General features: G+C 35.8%; 1 long non-coding RNA gene across 1 annotated transcript; it reads right to left on the bottom strand.

Moving 5' to 3' along the window:
* Nucleotides 1–15547: 15547 nt before the first annotated feature.
* Nucleotides 15548–22549, bottom strand: LOC136043684 (uncharacterized). Its single transcript, XR_010621686.1, has 2 exons — nt 22440–22549; nt 15548–18034 (listed from the first exon to the last, which is right to left on the bottom strand). It is a non-coding gene; the product is annotated as an uncharacterized LOC136043684 (long non-coding RNA).
* Between the last annotated feature and the right edge of the window lie 540 nt (nt 22550–23089).

Raw genomic sequence — 23089 nt, 5'->3', positions numbered from 1 at the left:
AAGTGTTTTATTGTTTTTTATTTTTTCTTTGCTGAAGACGGCCCTTAGATATAGGGCCGAAATATTCAAAATAGGTTTTGTTGGCTCACTGTCTTGGGACAGTGAGCACAACTCTTGGGACAGTTGGTTGGTGCGCTGGATTCGGGATCCTTTGTCTGAAAGGACGCGGTTTCGAATCCCAGTGTACCCAATTCTTCAGTTGGGACGGGGGTCAGTGGCGTGACTCTGTAAGCTTAGCCAGAGTCGACCCAGCTCTAAATGGGTACCTGGAGAAATCTGGGGAAGGTAAACAGGAAGGGTGTGTGAAAGCACAGGATGGCTGGCCCCCAACCCCCCATTGCACTTCCTGGCTGAAGGGCCAAGAAGCGGAGATCAGCACCGCCGGTAGGGACTGTAAAGTCTAATGCCGTATCCTTTACCTTTACCTTACTGTCTTGGGAAAAAAGTCCTCATTATTCTCTCTTTTGTTGTTGTATTATGGAAAGGCAGTATGGTATTCGTCATTATTTACGTCACGCATATGGGGAGCATTTGACCAAAGATATTTTTCATTTTATTAGTTTAGGGAAAAAACACGCGAACATTATTAATCAACAAACGTTTCTGGAATCCTGCAGAAGGAATAAAATTATTCCTAAATCTTTAAGGCATAAATTTCACTTAAATACTTTACGAGAGTCACAGTTCACACATAAACTACAGCTGAAAACGTTGAATTATATTATTAAGGACAAAAAACACAGAAGACATAATTTCCTCAGAACGAAAATTTTCTGTCACAGAGCTTGTCCACTGATGATTTTTTGCAGATTGTTAGGATGGAAAGGAATTTATTCCACCATGATTTCCGTGTGTCACAAGAGAGACTCACTAATAAGTTTACGAGGTTGAAATATGAGTCTCAAGTGGTCAACCCAGTTTACAATCCTAAGATAAGTCCTGGACCTGCGATTGTAAATATTTCATCTAAAAGCATAGCTATGTTGAAGAAAAAGTCCTAGAACAAGGCCCAAAATTTTCGTTTTTACCGAAACAAGTTCCAGTTGCAGACTTGGTAGCATCTTTAGAATCCTCTCTACACAAATGTAGTGCTCTTGTTTCAAACCCGGATACAGTTAGATCTTGTTTAATTAACACCCTTTACAACACCTCATTAAAACTTCCTAATTCTCCCTATAACGCAATGGAAAAATCATATGACACAAAAGTTTTGAGCAAACTCCGTAAGGATTCGTCAATAATAATCACTAAAGCCGATAAAAGCAACTCCATAGTAATTATGAATAAAACTGATTATGATGGTAAAATTCAGTCACATTTAAATGATACAACCACTTATGTTAAATCAACCCATGACCAGACTGATCAATTTGCTCAAAAAGTAATAAAAGAATTAAAAACTTTGAAAGAAAATGGCACAATCACTCCACAGTTGTACAATAAATTCCTCCCTCTTGGTGTTTTTTGCTCAAAGTTTTATGGATTACCGAAATTGCACAAACAAGGCATTCCTATAAGACCCATTGTAGCTAGTACAAAATCACCTGCCTCAAACATTGGAAAATGGTTATGCACTGCATTTAAACCATTGCTTTACTCCCAAAAATCTTATAGAAAAAATTCAGTTGATCTTGTAGAAAAATTGAAACAAATTGACATTTCTGAAAATTCCATATTAAGCAGCTTTGACAAAGTTTCTATGTATACTAGTATTGATGTTTCAAAATCTGAACAATTATTACAAAATAAACTGGAAAACAATTACCATTTAATTGAAGAGTCAGCAATAGGTCTAGACATTGATGTTCTCATGCATTTGGTTAAATTATGTAACAAATATTCCATGCACTTCCAGTTTCGAGATTCATATTACAAACAGGTAAGGGGCCTCCCTATGGGAGCACCTCTATCAAGCCTACTCGCAAATATTTTCGTCGAGAATCTTGAAAATTGGGCCCTATATTCTTATTTTCTTAATCACGTGTTTTGGGGACGTTTCATGGACGACGTAATTTTAGTTTGGAATTATGGCGAAAGTGAACTTAAAGGTTTTCTAGAACATTTAAATACTTACGATAGAAACCTGCAATTCACTCTAGAGACCGAAAGAGATGGAAAAATACCTTTTTTAGATGTATTGATAATACGCAGTGTGAATAAACTTGAATTTACGGTTTACAGAAAACCTACGCATAATAATAGATACCTTCACTTTAAATCTAACCATCCTCCACAGGTTAAAAGAGGTGTGGTAATATCTCTTGTGGATAGAGTACTTAATATCTGTTCAAAGCCGTATGTTAAAAAAGAATTAAATTTTATTACAGACATACTTTTCGGCAACGGGTACCCAATTTCTCTCATAAATACTGTTATTGCTCAAATATTAAAGATGCATTCTTCTGAAGCCTTAAATCCCACACCAATAAATGATTCGAATAAACCCACAAACACGATTTACCTACCTTATATTCCGAAAATTACTTCAAAACTGAAAAAAGTTTGTTTAAAGAACAATTTACGTGTTGTATTCACAAGCAATTTAAGTATAATGAATCTTGTCAATTCTGGTAAGGATAAAACCCCAATTACTCGTCTACGAGGGGTGTATCAAATACCCTGTAGTTGTGGAAATTATTACATTGGTCGAACCCACCAAAATTTAGGAACAAGATTGCAGCAACACAAAGAAAGTATTGAAAAAGCATTAAAATCTAAAAATAACTCCATATCTTTCGATTCAGCTTTAAGTAATCATATTTTTGAAAATCCAGACCATTATGTTCTATTTGACGAAGCAATTCTAATTAGCAATGACCTAGGAATCAAACAAACTGTCCGTGAGGCAATCGAAATCAAACGAAACTTAAATAATAACACATCCCTAAGTAGAGACTTTGGTGAATACACACTCAACCCTAGGTGCACAAAATTAATTATAGAAAATAATCTAATTCAAAATAAAACAAAAATTGGAACGAACAAAACAAGCCCAATATCAAAAGAACTATTAGATTAGCTGCATAGAAGGCAAATATCGCAATAAGAAATCATTCCAATTTTTAACAAATACAGTTAGTGAAATGAATGAACCTTTTTTATCTTGCAAAATGTTAGCTTTTATCAGACAGTCTTGGCTGAACTTTTCATTAAGAAGTAATGATGCCAAGGCTATTTTAAAATAAAAACAAATGGATTTTTAACTGAGAACTTTTATTGTAAGTGTTTTATTGTTTTTTTATTTTTTCTTTGCTGAAGACGGCCGTTAGATATAGGGCCGAAATATTCAAATAGGTTTTGTTGGTTCACTGTCTTGGGAAAAAAGTCCTCATAATTCTCTCTTTTGTTGTTGTATTATGGAAAGGCAGTGTGGTCTTCGTCATTATTTATATTAGAGATCCATTCTGATTTTTTTTTAAGAAGTATTACCGGATAATTCAATCAAACTTTTTTTCTAATTACATTTATTGACTTTTTGAGTCAATAAATGTAATTGTGGTTCTTACATTGTTTTATTTAAAACACTCAATTGTCCTAGGATATTCAACAAATAGGTCAGTTTAATAATTAAATTATCATCTCTAAATATACTTGCGTCCTCATTTTGATTTTCTTTTATTACAATTGTAATTTCCACTTTGAGTTCATGTTTGCTCTTGGTAATTTTAACAAGAGATATTCAGCACACTTTGCAAAAGTTCAAAAGTGTTTGTGAAGCATTTTTTCTAAGATTGCTTGTGGTTTAGGCATACTTTGACGTTTTAAACATTTCCTGCCACAGAAAATTCTTCTTACACTTCTTCTTCTAGCTTATGGTTGCTTTATCTGAAGTAGCAATTTCTTTACTAATTATAAGCGAGTGTAGGTTCTTTAGAATAAAGAGATTAGAATTATTGGTAAATATGTTAAAGAGGTCTATGAAACTAGTGCTTGTTATAAATCCCTGAATCTGTTAAATGTTGGACAAAGTACAAATTTTCAAGCTTCTATATTTGTTTATCAGTGTATGAATGATCTATTCCCTGAAATATTTAAGAAGTTTTATTGTTTGAATAGCCAATTATATGATTATGAAACGAGAAATAGTAATTATATAGCAATTGAGTCAACAGGTACAGTTAGATCATCATTTAAGGTAAGATATATGGGCCTGCTTATTTGGAATAAGTTGCCAGTGAGTATTAGGATGGCTGAACACCTGCTTTCATTTAATAAAAAAATAAAAGATCATTTTTAGAAAGTAATTAGTTTTTTTCATAGGGGGAAAGGGCTGGGAAGGGGTTTGTGGAGTGAGGTATAGGGGGATTTTTGCTGCTGTTTTGTGCTTTTTTGTTGGGGGGGGGGTGGTGAATATTCTGTTTTTTTTTTTTAATAAGAGAAATTGATTTGAAGTTTGAGTTGATTATTGATATATTGTGATTTTAATGGAATATATATTTTTTACTTGTTATTGCCACATAAATTTTTTACCCTACCATAGGAAAGTGAAACAGTGCTACAAATGCCAGAAATATGGGCATCTCCAGAAAGAACGTAAATCAAAGGAGATCTGCCTCAGATGTGCCCAAATCAACAAAGCCGTGAATACCCTTTGAAACAGGAAGTGTAGACAAGCATACCAGAAGATGCAGGTGTGCCAATTGTAAACAAAACCATTCATCCACTTCATCTGCATGCCCAGTAAGAAAGGAAAATCGACAAATGATAGAAGTGGCAGAAAAACATGGCTAAAAGATGAAGAAGATGAATGGCATGAAGAAGGTATGCTCATGCAGTCCAGAATAACCTGAATCTTGAGAAAAGAGTAATCAGTAACACTGCAGCAAAGTTACAGCAAATGGCTGCAAAGAAGCTAGTGATTGGAATGCTTATAACCCCAGGGTTGCTTAGTATTGAAAACTTGCCATTGAATGAAAAGTTAGATAAACTGTGTGAATTGGTTGAGCAAACGAAGTTTGGAAAACTTGACCGCAGTGATGTAAAATTGGTTTGTGAAACAAGTAGCACCTTGGAAAACGGGGCAAGTCCATAATGAAGCTCACAATATTATTCTGGAATGCATATTCAATCATGAGAGAAAAGAAAATTACTGCTTCAATATTGTGACAGATAAGACATTGATATTTTTTGTATGTAAGACACTTGGATAAAACCAAATATCATGAGCCCATGCCAAGGTTTCAACATCTTGAGAAATAGTAAAATAACAGGAAGAAAAGGTGGAGCTATGATCGGAATAAGAAGTCATATTGATTATGAGGTATTGGACTTAGCAAGCCAGCAACCAATTGATAATTAAGTGGAAGTAGTTGGAACTAAACTGTTTTTTTTAAATGACCAGAAAATGAATGTTATAGGTGTATATATTTTATCATTAAAATTATACCAGTTGCAGAAGACATGATAATATTGGGAGATCTGAATGCACATAGTAAATCTTGGTGCAAGTGTAGAAATGTAAATAGTTTTGGAAAAAGTTTATAAAACTGTTGAAAAAGGAGCCCAATATGCTTGGCAACACCTGTTGGGATGCCAACTAGAGTTTATCCCCAGACTGGAGAGGCGACAACAATTGATTTGCTTTTATGCAATCCTAGACTCTATATCAAATGAACTGGAAAGTAAACTAGCCAGTGATTACGACCCTTTATTGTGTGCTATTAATGAAGAGGTGCTGCCAAAAGGCAATAACAGAATTTTTTAAAATTCTATTCTATTAAAATTTTGACTGGTTTACACTCAGAGAAGCACTAGAACAGTTTGATGTGGAATCAATAACAGAGGAAGAAGTAGAATTATCGAGGAAAGTTGCAATATTTCAAGAGAAATCGGTGAAAATAGCCAAGACTGTAGATAAATCAGCCCTCACCAAGGTTGCATCTGGTGGAATGAAAATTGTTTGACAGCTAAAAGAGAATTTACTGGTAAAAAGAGAATATATAATCTAGTGGGAAATCTTCTTAGCTTGTTGAAAAGAACAGAGCTTATGCTATATTTCGAAAAACAGTACTTGAAGCCAAGGAAAAATCATGGAACAACTTTATAAGCAAACTTGACTTTAGAAAACCAACATCCAAAGTATATGATTTTATGAAGAAGACGAATAACAGAGCAACTTTAGGTAAGAACAACCTGTCTATTACATCTGATAATAAGCTTCTTTTGCCAGATAATCAAAAAGCTGATAGAGCTGCCAAATTAATGAGCTCTGTGATTGGCCGGAAAGACCCAGATATACAGAGGAAGACTTATACGGACGCAATAGCAAGTGACCTTAGAATACAAGGACGAAACGAACCATAAAATAGACCGTTCATTGAACAGGAATTAATAAATATAATTGATAAAGTTCCTGATAAATCTTCTGGACCAGACGAAATTTTCCCACAGTTCGTGAAGTCGCTCCCCAAATTGTGGATAAAAGTACTGCTGAAAATAATTAATGGCCTATGAAGGGAGGGAAAATTTTCTGATGTTGGAAGTGCGGTGAAGCAGTAATGCTACCAAAGATTGGAAACTACGTATACATTACCCTTCTCCCTGTTTAGAGGAAGGGATGGTGAAGAAGAGACTGGAAGCAGTGATACAGTAGAAGAAAATTTTTAAAGACATTCAGTGTGGTTTCAGAAGAAAAAGAAGTGAAGAAGACAGTCTTATGTGCCTCAAACAAGAGGCATTATATGCTTTGCAAAAAGGACGGATTTTTGTAGCGATTTGAATTGACATTGAAGGTGTTTTTCATAATGTGCTTCATAGAAAAATGGTTGGAGGGCTAGTGACAGCTACCATAAAAGGTCAAATTTTAGTATTTTTAAATGATTATTTGAAAGGAAGAAAAGTTAAGGTGCAAGTTTGTGGAACAATTTCAAGTATAACAGTGTTTCCTGGAAAAGGAATCCCTCAAGGATAAGAATTTGACCCTGACATGTACAACATATGATCATATAATATTCCTATCAACATGTAGGATAATGGAGGAGCTATTTTTGCAAATGACAATACTGCGTTGGTCATTGCACGTGACACCTTCCACATAAATACCCTATTAACCCATGGCAAAAATAGAAGAACAGCCCAAAGAAGCTGACTTTAAGTTTTCTGTAACAAAGATGAAGGCAACTGTGATCACTTGGAAAAGAATTGAAACCCTTCAAGATCTGTACTTAAGTGGCCACCCAGTTGAATACGTTAGCGAAGCAAAAATACTAGGTTTAGTGGTTGACAGTAAACTTACCTGGAAACACCAAGTGACGTATCTTATATCAACATTTTTGAAAAGACTCAATGTTATGAAGAGTTTGGTCTATATGGCTAGAGGATTACCAGCAGAACTTTTAATCCAGTATTATATTAAATATGTATTGCCTATTAAGAAGTATTACTCATCAATTTATGGCACAGCTTGTCATTCTACCACTGCAAGATTAGATGCAATCCAAAATTCAGCCATGAGAATTGCATTTTGAGCAAGGAAAACATCACCTGTTAGTTTCCTTCTATCAGAAAGTGGTCTAGCAGACCTGGAAACACGAAGAAAGTTCAAATTTATAAACATGTACAGAGGTTTTGGTCTTTAGAAAATAACCTACCAGTTAAGTCAAAAATCATCAAACCTGGTCGCCGAACAACTGCCAACATATCTAAAGCAAGAAATCAATTCAATTGTCTTGAAGCAGCATTATAAATTTGTAGAAATTATGGAATTGATATAGTATTTTCCAAAATGTTAAGAGTGGGTGAAATAGGTGTTCCTCCATCATGGGAGGAAAACATGATGAGTTCAAAATTAGAATTCAATATGGAAGAAGATACTCCAGCGGACTTGACATTCTGTATGATGATGGACAAAGAGTACAAGGGATACCTTCCATTATTCACTGATTGATTAAAAGTAGATTAAATGAAGCACATAGGAGCAGCATTTTGGTGCCATTTCAAAAATGTGTCCAAAAAATTTAAATTACATCCAGAGAGCAGTGTATTCCTGTAAGAAGTTTATGCCATTAAGAGGGCGCTTGAGTTCACTGAGGAATCTGTTGAAGAGGACAAGGTGATCATTTACTCAGATTCAAAAAGTGTTATTCAAGTAGTTATAAATGCTACTACTATGGCAAAACCTAATAGAGATGTCCTTATATGTTATATAAAACTACAAGACATATTAAACAAGCAGAAAGTAGTTATTCAGTGGATTCTCACCCACATTGGGATCTCTGGAAATGAAATAGCAGATTTGAAGGCCAAATCTGTAGTTGAGTCAGGAATACTTGTAACCAGCATGGAGACTCCTTACGAAGTTATGATATTTGATAAGGTGATTAAAGTGATTGATCGTTAGGCTTTTAAAATAAAAAGAGATTTGACTGGAAATATTTTTGTGACAATGAATAAACAGAGAAATATAGAAACGAAGGTGTATAAAGGACTCACTAGATGTGAAGCAAAGAAACTGTTTCGACTCCGATCACACCATGCTGGAGCTGGTTGTTACAAAGCAAGATTTTTCGGACAGAGTGAGGAATGTCCTAAGTGTGGTGGATCAGAAACTATAGAACACTTGATGATAATCAGTCGTAAAAGCGAACAAGAAAGACGTGAAATAACCGAATTTTTCAGACAGAAAAAAGGGTAGCCGAGCCTATTTATGTTAATAGGAGGATTTGATAGTGAAGAATAAAATTGTATGATAGTTAGTCTTGTCATGCAGTTTCTGACATGAATTGGAAGATTAAAGGACATTTGAATTACAGTTTCTGGAAAGAAGAATTCCTCCTACTATTGAATAATAAATGAGATTCAACTTGCCATTAACGTTCCCTAGTTTGAACAGCAAGAGGGGAGTCAACTCAACATAAACATTCTTGTCTGTGGTATTATTTAACCATACTTTATGAATAAAGCCAATATAGCACGTGTTGCAGATTCCTCCGATACATGCGTAAGACACCCAAAAAGGGAAAGAGTTATCTTGATATCCATATACACATTTTAATCTTTTTAGGTTACGAAGTTGAAGCTTCATTAATTGGTGTTGGTTAAAATCATTTTTAGGGCTGATCATCTTTCCTCTAATAGGTGCTGACGTAATAACAGAAAAAAAAACAAATAGTAAATACGCTAATTACTATTTTCCTATTATTGTTCTTGTACATCATCTTTCAGTGTGTTTTTTCAATTAGGATGTACAACCAAATTAAAAATTCAGAAACTGTAAAATAGCAATTGGGAACCATCGACAAAGAGAAGCTGTAAGCAAAAAACAAGAAAAGCACTGTTAAAGCTGAGAACTTTTTGTACTTGTTTGCTATTAGTCAATTACATGCATGTTTTTACCAATTTAAACTCATGCTGAAGCAAACCCCTCTCCTTTCTAAACTTATCAAAAGTGCTTGGGGGATTTACAACTCCAAAATACATTAGAGCCTCAGAGGCATAATTGTTTTGAGCCCATAAGAATTTCAACTGTATTCGTATAGAAATAGTTTTGTCAACTAGATTTAATTGTATTTAGAGTAGAAAATTGACATTCAGTGTCGGCTGAAGTAGGAAAAAGAGCAGTTAAGCCTAGCATGAATTTAGGTAGAACCCGAAACATTGACTCTTCCCTTGCATATTTGACTATAATGAACATTTCCAAAACTCAAGGGGGAAGTCAGATTCCAAGTTTAATTGTTTGACTTTACAACTTCTATAAACCTTCTTATTTTTTCACTTGAACTTTTCTAATTTTTCTGTTATCCTATCTTCAGTTTTATATTTTTTCACAACCATAAGTGGGTCCAACAGCTAGATGGATAATTCAACAAAAATAATTCTCAAATCCGATCAGATAGTAAATACAAACTTTGCAAAGGACTTGAGACTAATGCCGTCAGTCTTTTCCTTATTGCTAAAAACAAATTTGATAAACATAGTTTTAGAAAACTGGAACATGACATGTCGACTGTTTACTGCTGTGCCAAAGAATATGGATGAAGCATATAATCGAAACGGACAGGCAAGGCGAGTAATCCTTACAAATTCAAAATAAAGTTTAAATTCGTATAATTTTACCAGATTCTTAGTGAATTTCACCAGTTTTATTTCATCTTACTAGACTTCATACCTGTTTTACAAAACTTACTATATAGGTTTGCGAACAACCTAGATTTAATAAAATTTTACTAGATGAAACAACTTTAAAATAAGGCTATTATCCACCATCCATTTTTAGCTAACAATTTTATTGTGGACGGTTTCTATGGTGTCAATAAAGTTAACATAGCTGTTCTGAAAATTAATAAATCATTTTTCTCAATTGAATTTATCGGAGTTGGAGGAAAGAACTGTTTGTAAGCTTTTTTGAGGAAGACAGCAAACTTTGGCTGAAAGACTGCTTAGAAATCTTAAATGGGCTACTAGAAAAAACCAGATAGATGGTTTTGAAGCTGAATAAATCCTATTTCTAGTCTGAAATAAAACACAAAAGATAGCATAATGGGCTAATGGTGTCCATAAATATAACAGCACAAGTTTGTTTTGTGCTAATCTTTTGGTTGGTAACTCAAATAGTTCGAAGTAACAAACTGCAAGTCAGGACTGACTCTGCTCGATTGTAGCCAAAACTAAAAAAATGAATTTTTATATCAATAGATACATCAAAAGAATCCCTTTATCATACCAATCCCAAATAAATAAGACTAATCAAGTTTAGTATTACCTATCAAAGGCTATGAGTTTAAGGAAATTTACCATTTTGGAAAAAGGGGGAAACACCTTTTGAAATTCAAGTAATCTTAATGAAAATCATCAGAAAACCATACTGTAGAAGTTTCAAGATTTTATATAGAGAAATTTAGAATTTTGCATTTTTTTTTTTTTTGCCAGAAAACAAATGACGGATGAGCGTTTATTTATTTATCTTTTTTTCCCCAGGGTTGATTGAATCTTCCTAGAAAATCTGGAGAGGGTACATCCCAACGGAAATTAGAAATCCTATTGTCCTTTTGAAGTGACAGCAAATACCGGAGGGTAACTAGCCCCCTCACACGCCCATTTTCCCCAAAGTCTCTGAACAACATTTTGATATTGCTATTTTGTTCAGCATAGTTAAAAATCCAATAGCTACGCTTTAAGGGGTAACATGACCCCCTAGTACCCCATAGAGAAAGGGCTGTAAGCTATAAAATTTGCCTACTGTTTGCTTAGGTTATTTGTTGTTCAGAAGCTTGCCGGCATTTTTCGGAGGAGGGTTTGTCCTTGGAATGGGTTTCCATGAGGAGAATTTTCCTTGGGGAAGAAAATATCCGGGGATGGATTTTCCGAGAAACTTTATTCTGGAGGGAATTGGCCGAATTCCCATGTGAATTTTTTTATTTTTCTTATTTTCTTTTTGTCAACTACATTTGCAAATGAGAACCTAAAGAAGGAAATTTCCGAGGGGAATTTTGTAGCAGGTTTGGATTTCTGGAAAAAAGTTCCAAGGGAATGTGAGACTGCGGGAGTGATTTGAAAAATGATTGGACTTTAAAGTGTTTTGAAATAAAAGTAAATTAAGGGGAATTTCTAAGGCTGAATCGTCCGCAAGGAGTTTTAAGGGGGGCGTCAGCAAGGATGAAATTTTCCGGAGAGAAATTAACAGAGGAGTATTTTATGTGGGAGAAACTTTTAAAGGAGGAGTTTACTGTAATGGGAAGGGATTTCTTATGAAGGGTAAGCCAGATTTACAGGCGATATTTGAAAAACTATAAGAATTAACTAAAAAACAATTTTTTTTTACTGAAAGTTACTATTATTACTAGTAATAACCCACCACAGCGCCAGGTCGCCTGAGGTCAGCAAAACTACGAACGCTCTCCTTCCATCCTAACATATTCCAAACCTCTTTCTTTACATCGTCCCAGGAAGTTCCCATTCCCCTTAAATCTTTCTTTAAGTGATCTTCCCATCCCAACTACGGATGACCTGTTTTCCATTTAGCTTGTTTTTGCTGGCCAAAAAGCCCAAAAAGAATAATGAAAAATGTCCCCTCCCCGCTACAGATGGTTGATCTCCGAACACTTTTGACTTATAGAAAAGGACTAGGACTCTTCAATTTTTGATCTAGTGAGCACGCTTCAAAGTTTTATACGACAGTGAGGTAGAGGCGGGGATGATGACACAGAGTCCTCCTCTCATGTGGAATGAATTCTGGTCACTTTGTAGTTTAATTCTACTCTTTACTTTCATAATAACGGTGTAGACCAGAAATATTCCCAAAAATCAAAAAAAAAATATCAGTTTTCTTTTTAATTTTCTTTTGTATCCCGAAAGCCAAAAAAAAATCTCCACGAAAATAAAATCCTGGCTACGGCCCTGGGGATCACAAATTAATTTTTGCCTACTCTCTCTCTTTGTCTCTCCCTTAGAACCACTTCTGTGCTCATCTAATGGCCCAATGAGAGCTGGGATGTTTTGGAATTAAAATCCACCCTTTGAGGTATCTCCCTCCCATTCTAACTACAAAACAATTAGAGAGCCCCATCGTAGAAGCTTATGTATCTTTCGTGATTTTGTCTTTGCTTACACATAGTATTTGTTATTGGAAAACATACGAATATTTTTCATCTGGGGGTATTTTCAGCGAGGAGAAAATACCCCAAGACAATCAGACTGTCAAGAGAAATATAGTTTCCACAGGGGTGTTTTCCACGGGTGTATTTTCCAGAAGGCGGGTATTTTTCGGGGGATGTATTTTCCGTGGGGGTATTTTCCATGGGGTTAAATGCCTAGAACCGTTGGCCTCAGAGGGCTTGCTGCCACAGTTAGTTGTTAATATTAGTAGATGTTCACAACAACTCGTGCCAGGACAATTGCCAGTCGCGATTCTAATGCCAAAGTAAAGTGCTGTTGTACTTTCCAGTGCAATTCCAACAAATAAAGCTTCTTAGGCCAAGTAACCGTTTTACATTTGCAATTTTTTTTTACAATTAGGAAGAAGTGAAGATGAAAAGGTGACTTTGGGCAACGAAATGATTGACCAGGTGGACAGCTTCACTTACCTTGGTGGTATTGTTAGTAAAGACAGTGGGAGCAGTGAAGATGTTGAAAGTAGAATAGCCAAGGCTCAGGGTGTTTTTCACCAGTCAAAAAAAAGTTTGGAAGAATAGGAAGCTAAGGGTGCTAACCAAGCTTAGAATTTTGGAAGCTACAGTGATGGCAGTTGTTTTCCAGAGAATTTTCCTACGGATTGCTCTGGGTACCCGAGTGACTGACAGCATTTCAAGCAATAGGCTTTATAAAAAGTGTGGTTCAATCCCACTTTCTAAGGCTTTAATGAGAGACAGGTTGGGATGTCTAGGGCACGTTCTGTGGATAAAGGACGAGAGATTGCTAAAGGTTTACCTTTTCGGTGAACCGTCTAGGGTTAAACGGAAAGCAGGGCATCTGTGGTTGGGGTGGGAGGATGTTATAAAGAAAGATTTGGAGGAAATGGTAACTTCTTGGGATGGTTTAAAGAGGAACACTGTCAATAGATTGGGAAAGAGGAGGAGCATTGGTGACTGTATTCGCCTTAGAGGCTTGGTGCTGCGGTGAGCTGTTAGTAGTAGTAGTAGTATTAACCAAATGATTGGTGATTGATCGATGATCCAGTGAGAAAGACTGAGAACCAGAGCTGTCTTATTATAAGCGTACCCCAACATCGGAACAACCCTCGAAGACGTCCAAGAGATTAACCTGAAATTCTAGAAGCAGGGTCAAAAGCGATCAGTCAAGTTTGCAATACACTTTTGTAGAGTTCTAAGCAATTCAACACTAACTGAAGAATATAGAATTCCGCTACTCTCGCTTGAAATTAGTTCTGATCTTCCTACAGCAAAAGTTTTTTTCCAAGGTTCGAAGAAAATCAAGGAGTCGGTGAAGATAAAATAACAGCTGAAATGATTAAAAGCTCTGTATTCTCTTTGAGGTCCAAATAGGTTGCTCTTTTTGTATTTGTGAGTTCCACTGAGAATATTTGGTCGGTTGGATATAAAGCACGATGATTCAATTCTAAAAAAAAGTGATGCATCAAAATGGGAAAATTTGCATTGAATAAATCTACAAGCGATACGTAAGAAGCTACTATCTCGCACTATTCTCGAACCCATCCCATTGGTACTGGATACCAACTCAACGACGAATAACATGGTATCAGACCTAACCGCTCTTGCATATACTATTTACTTCCCGAATACTCCTCGACAGAGGCGTCATTTCATCAATATTCTAGAAGGAGTTGGTGAAGTTGGAGCCAATATTTCCAAATCAAGTTACGAGCCTGAGAAAATTTGCCTTATTTTGGAAAATAGGGAGAAACACCCCCTAAAAGTCATCGCATTCACCATCGCAAAATCACACCATCGCATTCAGCGTATCAGAGAACCCTATAGCAAAGATTTCAAGCTCCTATCTACAAAAATGTGGAATTTCGTATTTTTTTTCCAGAAGACAGATCACGGGTGCGTATTTATTTGTTTTTGTTTTCTTTTTCCCAGGGGGTCATCGTATCGACCAAGTGGTTCTAGAATGTCACAAGAGGGATCATTCTAACGGAAATGAAAAGTTCTAGTGCCCTTTTTAAATGACCAAAAAATTGGAGGGCACCTAGGCCCCCTCCCACGCTCATTTTATTCCCAAAGTCAACGGATCAAAATTTTGAGATAGCCATTTTGTTCCGCATAGTCGAAAACCATAATAACTATGTCTTTGGGGATGACTTACCCCCCCACAGTCCCTGGGGGAGAGGCTGCAAGTTACAATGACCAGTCTTTACATACAGTAATGGTTACTGGGAAGCGTACAGACGTTTTCAGGGGGATTTTTTGGTTTGGGGTGGGGTTGAGGGGAGGGGCTATGTGGGAGAATCTTTCCTTGGAGGAGTATGTCATGGGGGAAGAGAAATTCAAAGAAAAGGGCGCGGGATTTTCTAGCATTACTATAAAAAAAAACAATGAAAAAATAAACATGAATTAGTTTTTTTAATTGAAAGTAAGGAGTAGCATTAAAACTTAAAACGAACAGAGATTACTACGCATATGAGGGGTTCTAAAAATAATTTAGCATAAAAAGCAAGGTATTTAGGAGAAGATAAATACCTCGCTCTTTATGCTAAAGTATTTTTAGTAATTTAAACTATTTATTCTACGACCTTTCTGATTCAGGGGTTATCAAACAGTTCGTGGTAACGAACTGAAGAAAGGAGCGACCCGGCTCAATAGTAACCAAAACTCTAAAAAATGGAATTTTAATATCAAGTAGCTACATCAAAAAAATCGCATTTTAATGCTGATTTTAGATATATAAGTTTTATCAAGTTTAGTCTTACCCATCAAAAGTTACGAGCCTGAGAAAATTTGCCTTATTTAAGAAAATAGGGGAAAACACCCTCTAAAAGTCGTAGGATCTTAACGAAAATGACACCATCAGATTTAGCTGATCAGAGAACCCTACTGTAGAAGTTTCAAGCTCCTATCTACAAAAATGTGGAATTCTGTATTTTTTGCCAGAAGACAAATCACGGGTGCGTGTTTATTTGTTTGTTTGTTTGTTGTTTTTTTTCCCAGGGGACATCGTATCGACCAAGTGGTCCCAGAATGTCACAAGAGGGCTCATTCTAACGGAAATGAAAAGTTCTAGTGCCGTTTTTGAGTGACCAATAAAATTGGAGGGCATCTAGGCCCCCTCCCACGCTCATTTTTTCCCAAAGTCAACGGATCAAAATTTTGAGATAACCATTTTGTTCAGCATAATCGAAAACCATAATAACTATGTCTTTGGGGATGACTTACTCCCCCACAATTCCTGGGGGAGGGACTGTAAGTTACAAACTTTGAATAGTGTTTACATATAGTAATGGTTATTGGGAAGTGTACAGACGTTTTCAGGGGGATTTTATTTTGTTTAGGGGTGGCGTTGAGGAGAGGGGGCTACGTTGGAAGATCTTTCCTTGGAGCAATCTGTCATGGGGGAAGAAAAATTCAATGAAAAGGGCGAAGGATTTTCTAGCATTACTATAAGAAAACAATGAAAAATAAACATGAAAACTTTTTTCAAATGAAAGGAAGGAGTAGCATTGAAACTTAAAACGAACAGATATTATTACGAATATGAGGGGTTCTAATAATACTTTAGCATAAAGAGTGAGAGATTTAGGAGGAGATAAATACCTCGCTCTTTATGCTAAAGTATTTTTAGTAATTTCAACTATTTATTCTACGGCCTTTCTGATTCAGGGGTCATTCTTAAAGAATTGGGACAAAACTTAAGATTTAGTGTAAAGAGCGAGGTATTAACGAGGGTACAAACCCCCTCGTATACATAATAAAAATATAAGGTTATGAAAGTTTGTTACGTAAGTTAATTCTTAAGTTACGTATATTTTTTACTAATAAAAACGTTCGTTAAAAATTAAAAGTTCTAGTTGCCTTTTTAAGTAACCGAAAAACTGTAGGGCAACTAGGCCTCCTTCTCCACCCCTTATTTCTCAAAATCGTCTGATCAAAACTAAGAAAAAGCCATTTAGCCAAAAAAGAATTAATATAAAAATTTCATTTTAATAATTTATGTGCGGAGAGCCAAAACCAAACATGCATTAATTCAAAAACGTTCAGAAATTAAACAAAAAGAAAACTAATTTTTTAGCTGAAAGTAAGGAGCGACATTAAAACTTAAAACGAACAGAAATTACTCCGTATATGAAATGGGTTGTCCCCTCCGCAATCCCTCGCTCTTTACGCTAAAGTTCGACTCTTTCTCGCAACTCTACTTTTTAAAACAATAAAAAACTTGCATCGTTCATTGTTTTAAAATTATGTTATTTGTATTAGAATAGTACTCTGGATGTCATCACTTTACCAATTTCAACTGCATTGGCAATACAGTGGGAATTGACGTGTGGCTTAGAAGAAAGATTTATTTTATAGCAGGATCCAAGAAAGATTTTGGATCCTGTATCCAAAACTAATGCCCATCGTACGTTTGTCCGTCGTGTAGGTATCTCGCCCTCATGCATCTCCAAGTGCTTTCCCATGCTTTTTGATGAATATGGAAGGAATGAATTTGATGAAATTTGATGAATATGATATGGAAGCTCGTCATTATGTCCACATGCTCGGCAGTGGATCTTGCTGGATTTGATTGTTGAAACTTTCCCTGGATTGGATTTAATTGGAAGGGGATCTGATTTTTCACTTTCAGATTTTTCAATTTCTACTTTTAGCATGTAGCGCAGCAATTTTTCTAGAATGGACTTAATTATTTGGAATGTATCGCCAAGTTTCATATTTTCAAGCAGTGTCAGAACTTCAGCAACTGGGAATTGTTGTGTGTTAATCATTCCCAAATTTCTAAGGATGCTATGAATCTTACTTCAGGATTTTTTAACGTCCAGCTATGAAATGTTTTTAAAAAACCATATCATTGTTCCACTTTTGAGTCTTTCAATACGTCACAGCAAATTTTGGAAAACTCTTTAAATTCTTCGATGGTGAACAAATCAACAAAACATGGCACCTTTCGCCCTGCAGCCACGATTGGAATAAGTTCTTTTAAAGCAGTCATCTTGGACTTTTGACTCTTATAAATGGAAAAAACATTCCTGAGGGCTTCTATATCTCCCGTTTCTCTGTAAATATGAATTACCTTCTCAGCAGCTTCTTCCTGAATACCTAGAAAATTGTATTTCTCAACAATATATTCAAAAGCATCCTTGTCCACTTCCTGGAAACACAAAACGGTTTCACCTGTATAACACTGGATGATAAATTCCATCGTCATAAAATGGACATCGTCCGCCATAACAGTATTCGTCTCCTTCTCGAGAAAGTCGTTTTCAAACATTCGCTTAAACACATCGCTCACTGTTGTTAATAGACTTTTCTTAGCCGTAACGTCTCCACCATTGCATCAAATAGTAACTATGGTGCTGTCACTACTAGTTAATTGACTTATAAGTGCTGTGAAAGGTGACGGAATTTCAGCCATTTCAATCAACGCTTGACGTAAACCAGTTCTTTTCCAGTTGATGACAGGGAATCTATAAAAAGAAATAGTTCAGTTAAGATGCAGGTGCTCGTGAAAAAATAGGAGCATTTTCAAAGGTATTTAAGCAAAAAGTCGAGTTTTCATTAAGCTTTTTCAGGCTAGGCTGGTCAAGTGTTAGATTAGCGAAAAACAGTTCGTGGTAACGAACTGAATATAAGGGGTGACACAACTCAATATTAACTGAAACTCTAAAAACGGAATTTTTTTAACAATTGATGCATCAAAAGATCCGGCTTCTTATGCTGATTTCCAGTATATAAAGTTCATTGTGTTTAAGCTTGTCTGATTTTTGAAAACGGGAACATCCTAAAAGAGTAAAGCGATCTTAATTAAATTCACACCATCATGGTCAGCATATGTGAAAATCCTCTTGTAGAGGTTTCAATCCCCTATCTGAAATAAAAAGATGCGGAATTTTGCTTTTTGCCCGAAGAAAGATTTTATTTTGTTATTATTTTTTTGCTAGGGTGACCTTATGACCTTATCGAACCACTGGCCCCAAAAGATTGGGAGAGGGATCACTCGAACGAAAATTAAAAATTCTAGTGCTCTTTAAGCTACCTAAAAATTGAGTGGTAACTAGCCCCCCTCCCATGTCATTTTTTTCAAATTTAAGACATGAGATCAAAATTTAAACTAACCATTCGATTCAGCATAGTTGAAATGTCCTATAACTGTGGACAGTTCTTTGACTGAAAGTAAGGGGCAAAATTAAAACATCAAAGAACATAAATTATGCCATATACGAAGGGGACTACCCCTTCCTCAGCTGTCGCTGTTTACGCTAAAGTTTGAATTTTTGTCACAATTCTTTTAAAAGGACTTGTTGGGCCATTGAATTGGAGTGAGAGGTGTTTTTAAAGAACTTAATGACTAAGTATAAAGAGTGAGGATTGAGGAAGGGATAATCCCCTCATATACGGCAAAATTTCTGTTTATTTTGAGTTGTATTATTTCTCCTTGCCTTTAATCGAAAAACTTGTTTGTTTTTTATTTTTTTTATTAAATCAATACCACAAGGGCTGGTTATCCGACTCATCCAAATTTTTCCAAAACCAATCTGAAACTCTTTGGATAACTAAAGCCGTGTTTTCGTTTGTTTTTTACCGATAAAACACCAAATAAATCAGCCAATTAGAAAACCTCCTGTTGCTGAAAGACTCTGTTGCTGAAATAGTTGCTATCCTAAGACTTTGACATCGATATATCAGTATATCAATATATCAGTATATCGATATATCAATAAATCAGCTAATTATAAAACCTCCTGTTGCTGAAATAGTTGCTATCCTAAGACATTGACATCGAAATCGTATCTGACTTATCTTGGCTTGAAGGTAAGATAAAGACGCTGAAGGCAAGGAGACTCTCCTTGAGCAAGCAACTGTTCGTAGTTATTAGAGCACCTGAAAAGCATGTTTCTGGCTTGCACCCCTCCGGGGATGTTTTCGCTATCCTAGAGTTTTCCCAAAAGATATTTGGGCTCTCTGAAACCTCCCAAAAATTCATGCTAAGAGAATTGGCGATTTGTTCTTGGTATTAACACTTAAAACTTTATAACCATTCGTTTCTATTTAAATACATAAAATAACGTATTAATAATGGTGATCCGAATTACAAGTGAAGATCAAAAAGGCTGTTTAGGTCCTGGATGAAAAACCCTATGATAAGAAATAGCTGTTAAAAAAAAAAAAAAAAAAAAAAAAAAAAAAAAAAAAACTCATCTGAGTCACCAGTATCTCCTTAAGTGAGTTCTACAGGGGTATATACTACTAAGAATGATACCTTGTACTTTCTAGTCATAAAATGAGTGATTAGTATTCAATTATTAATACCTTAACAGCCTAAACAAGACTTTGTTTAACAAGACTTTGACAAGAGTCAAAATCCTGCGCAGACAATGTCAAGTATATTACTTCCGACTCATTATATATTCATGCCTAGAAATATTATGCTACTACGGGGAGGCAACGCATAGTAGATAAATTAGCTAGAAAGAGGTTTTTCAGCCTGAAAATTCCCACCAAAACAGACCCAGCCCAGAAGAATTATCTATTAATTAGAAACCCTATGCGAATGCTGTGTCGTTTACCCGGCTACAATTTCCTTAGGTTGTGCCACTTTTCAAGTGGGAACAGAGTTGACCGCAAGACCTTAAGTCTTGCAGGTACCCCAAAAGGGTTGATGCAGCCCTTCGTAGAGGCTGCTGTCCATAGATCTGGATCTTAACCCCTTCTTCAGTTGTCCTCCTATGGAGGATCCTCCCACGACGGTGTTATACATTACCATACAATATAATCCATTACTGGGAGAAGGTTTGTCCACACACCGCTGGGCCCTGCTGAGTGTACGTTTGAGGGGCCTTCTTTCTCCTCCACCTTTATTTATGGCCCCAGGTGAGGGTGCCCCTGTTTCTATTATGGAACTACAGGGAAAAGGTCCATCTTTGGTCCGTGCTTCCTATGGAGGTAGCTTACATATATGTAGGGTGTTCTCCTATTGCCACTTTGGGACACGCTGAGTGGCTTGAGGAAGGTCCCTATTGAGCAGTAGACTCACAAATCTTCTATGACAAGCCTAACTAACTTCCAACTAGGGCTTTGGAGTTGGAGTTTTAGTAAAATTTTGCAAGAGTGATAGAACTGCATTTGACATAACTATATAATAACAATAATAAATATCTAATAAATATCAATAATAATAATTATATAATAAAAATGATAATAAATATAATAATAATAAAATGTAATATAACAATCAATATATAATAAATAATAATAATAAATAGAAAAATGAATAATATAATTAATAATAATAACAGTTTGGTTAAAAAAAACAAACAACAATAATTTTGGAAGATTCAAGGAATGCAAGTTGTTTTTATTTTGATGCTTTTCCATTTTTATTTCTTTCCATTTTCTGGCACTCTTAATGGGAGGTATTCAATGGTGAATTGGGGTCGTAAATCCTTGGGGTCTCAGTCAAAATTAGTTTTAAATAATATTTTTTTGTAAACCACGGTAAATGCAAGCCAATTCAGCCTCTCTTATTTTATATATCCCTACAATTCCAACCCCAAGCACACAAAGAGCCACCACAAAGACAATAGAGAAGCAAAGCTTTTGCTTTCAGACAGGACGCATTTGCGCCATTTTGGCACTTTCCCCAGATGGCTGTGCATTGAAGTTTTCAGATCAGTACATTTTCCCGATGTTTTGAAAAATTGCAGTTCTGATGTTTTTCACTAAAAAACGGTCCATTTTCGCTTTTAATGCTGCGCTATCTTATATCAGATGTCTGGTAACTCTGTTTCCTACATTTTTGAGAAGGTGAACCCACAGTGCTACTTCAAACTCTTGGAAAGAGTTTGCTGGTGGCATGGTGACAACTTCTCCGTGGAACTTCTTTGTGTTTCCTTTCGTGGCAGTCAGCTTTTGCTTTCAGCAAATTTGTTCTGTTGAATTTAGAGATGAACGTCTTTAATGGACTGCTTGAATAGATTATCTGACAAACATCTTAGATGATATATCCTCGGTTACATTTCATGATTGGACCTATAGCTTTTTTTGAGTCCTTTAAAATGACATCAGAGATTTCAAACAGCTTCAATGGCACACCTTAGTTGCATTGTTTTCAAAATGCCAGGCAGCAGAGTCGTTCTGCCGACTTGATTATATGAATAATCATTGATTATGTGATTATTGATCACATAGTTGCGTAAGATCACATCTTAGTTGCATTGTTTTCAAAATGCCAGGCAGCAGAGTCGTTCTGCCAACTTGATTATATGAATAATCATTGATTATGTGATTATTGAACACATAGTTGCGTAAGATCACATCTTAGTTGCATTGTTTTCAAAATGCCAGGCAGCACAGTTGTTCTGCCAACTTGATCATGTGAAAAATCATAAAAAAAAATGTACATTTTGGTTACACAATGGAAAAAAATTCGTAATATAAGGTGGTTTTGAGGTGACCTCTATCGGACCTGTTAGACCTCTTATGCGAGGCTATAGCACTTCAAAAAGTTGTAGAAAACGATTTTCTAGTATCAAGAGCCTTACTGCGATGCAATCATGACCGTCCCATCGGATGGGGGAAGAACTCTGGAGGCTCTTATGGTGCAGATATAGATTTAATCACAGTTAGAGAAAAAATGAGGCATGACCCCTTCAAAATTACTAGAGGAAGCTTAATTTCTCACCTCAGCTTAATCTCAACCCTCTTTTTCGACATATTCCTTTATATTTAAAGCATAAATACACAGAATAAAAGACCATTTTCAGTTTCATCATATTCCTATAGCATATAGGAATATGTGTCATCATATTCCTATAGCCCGACTCTTAATAGAAGCTATGTTGATACTGAAAATAAAGCTTAAAATTAACTTACAAAGTATCTGAAAGGTCAAATAAGAAATTAGACCAAGTATGCTGATTTGATATTGAAAATTTTACACCGACTAGCATTATCTTCTTTGCAGAACTTTTGTTGACCCTTTATCTCTTGTTTGCTTCTTATCAGTGGCTGGACTATCAACATTTTTTATGACAAGAAGGATAACAAACGAATTGTTTTCTTCATTAACTGAAAAAACTACAAGAAGTCTTTTTTTTTAAATTTCCATTATATTTTACCAATCTGTTTTTTCCGACGTGAACTATAAGTAAGATTCAGGTATCTAGGCTGGGAACATAATGGTAATTCAGAAAATTGTTCCCAGGGGTGATCGTATCGACCCAGTGGTCCTAGAATGTCGTGAAAAGGCTCATTCTAACGGAAATGAAAAGTTCTAGTGCCCTTTTTAAGTGACCACAAAAATTGGAGGGAAGCTCTGCCCTTCCCCACGCTCATTTTTCCCCTAAGTCACCGGATCAAAATTTTGACATAGTCATTTTGTTCAGCAAAGTCGAAAAACCAAAAAACTATGTCTTTGGGGATGACTTACCCCCCCCCCCACAATCTCTGGAGGAGGGACTGCAAGTTACAAACTTTGACCATTGTTTACATATAGTAATGGTTATTGGGAAGTGTACAGACAT

The sequence above is a fragment of the Artemia franciscana genome, unplaced genomic scaffold (assembly GCF_032884065.1).
Source record: "Artemia franciscana unplaced genomic scaffold, ASM3288406v1 Scaffold_826, whole genome shotgun sequence".
In the NCBI taxonomy this organism is placed as follows: domain Eukaryota; kingdom Metazoa; phylum Arthropoda; class Branchiopoda; order Anostraca; family Artemiidae; genus Artemia; species Artemia franciscana.
This window is presented reverse-complemented; position numbering and strand designations above follow the sequence as displayed.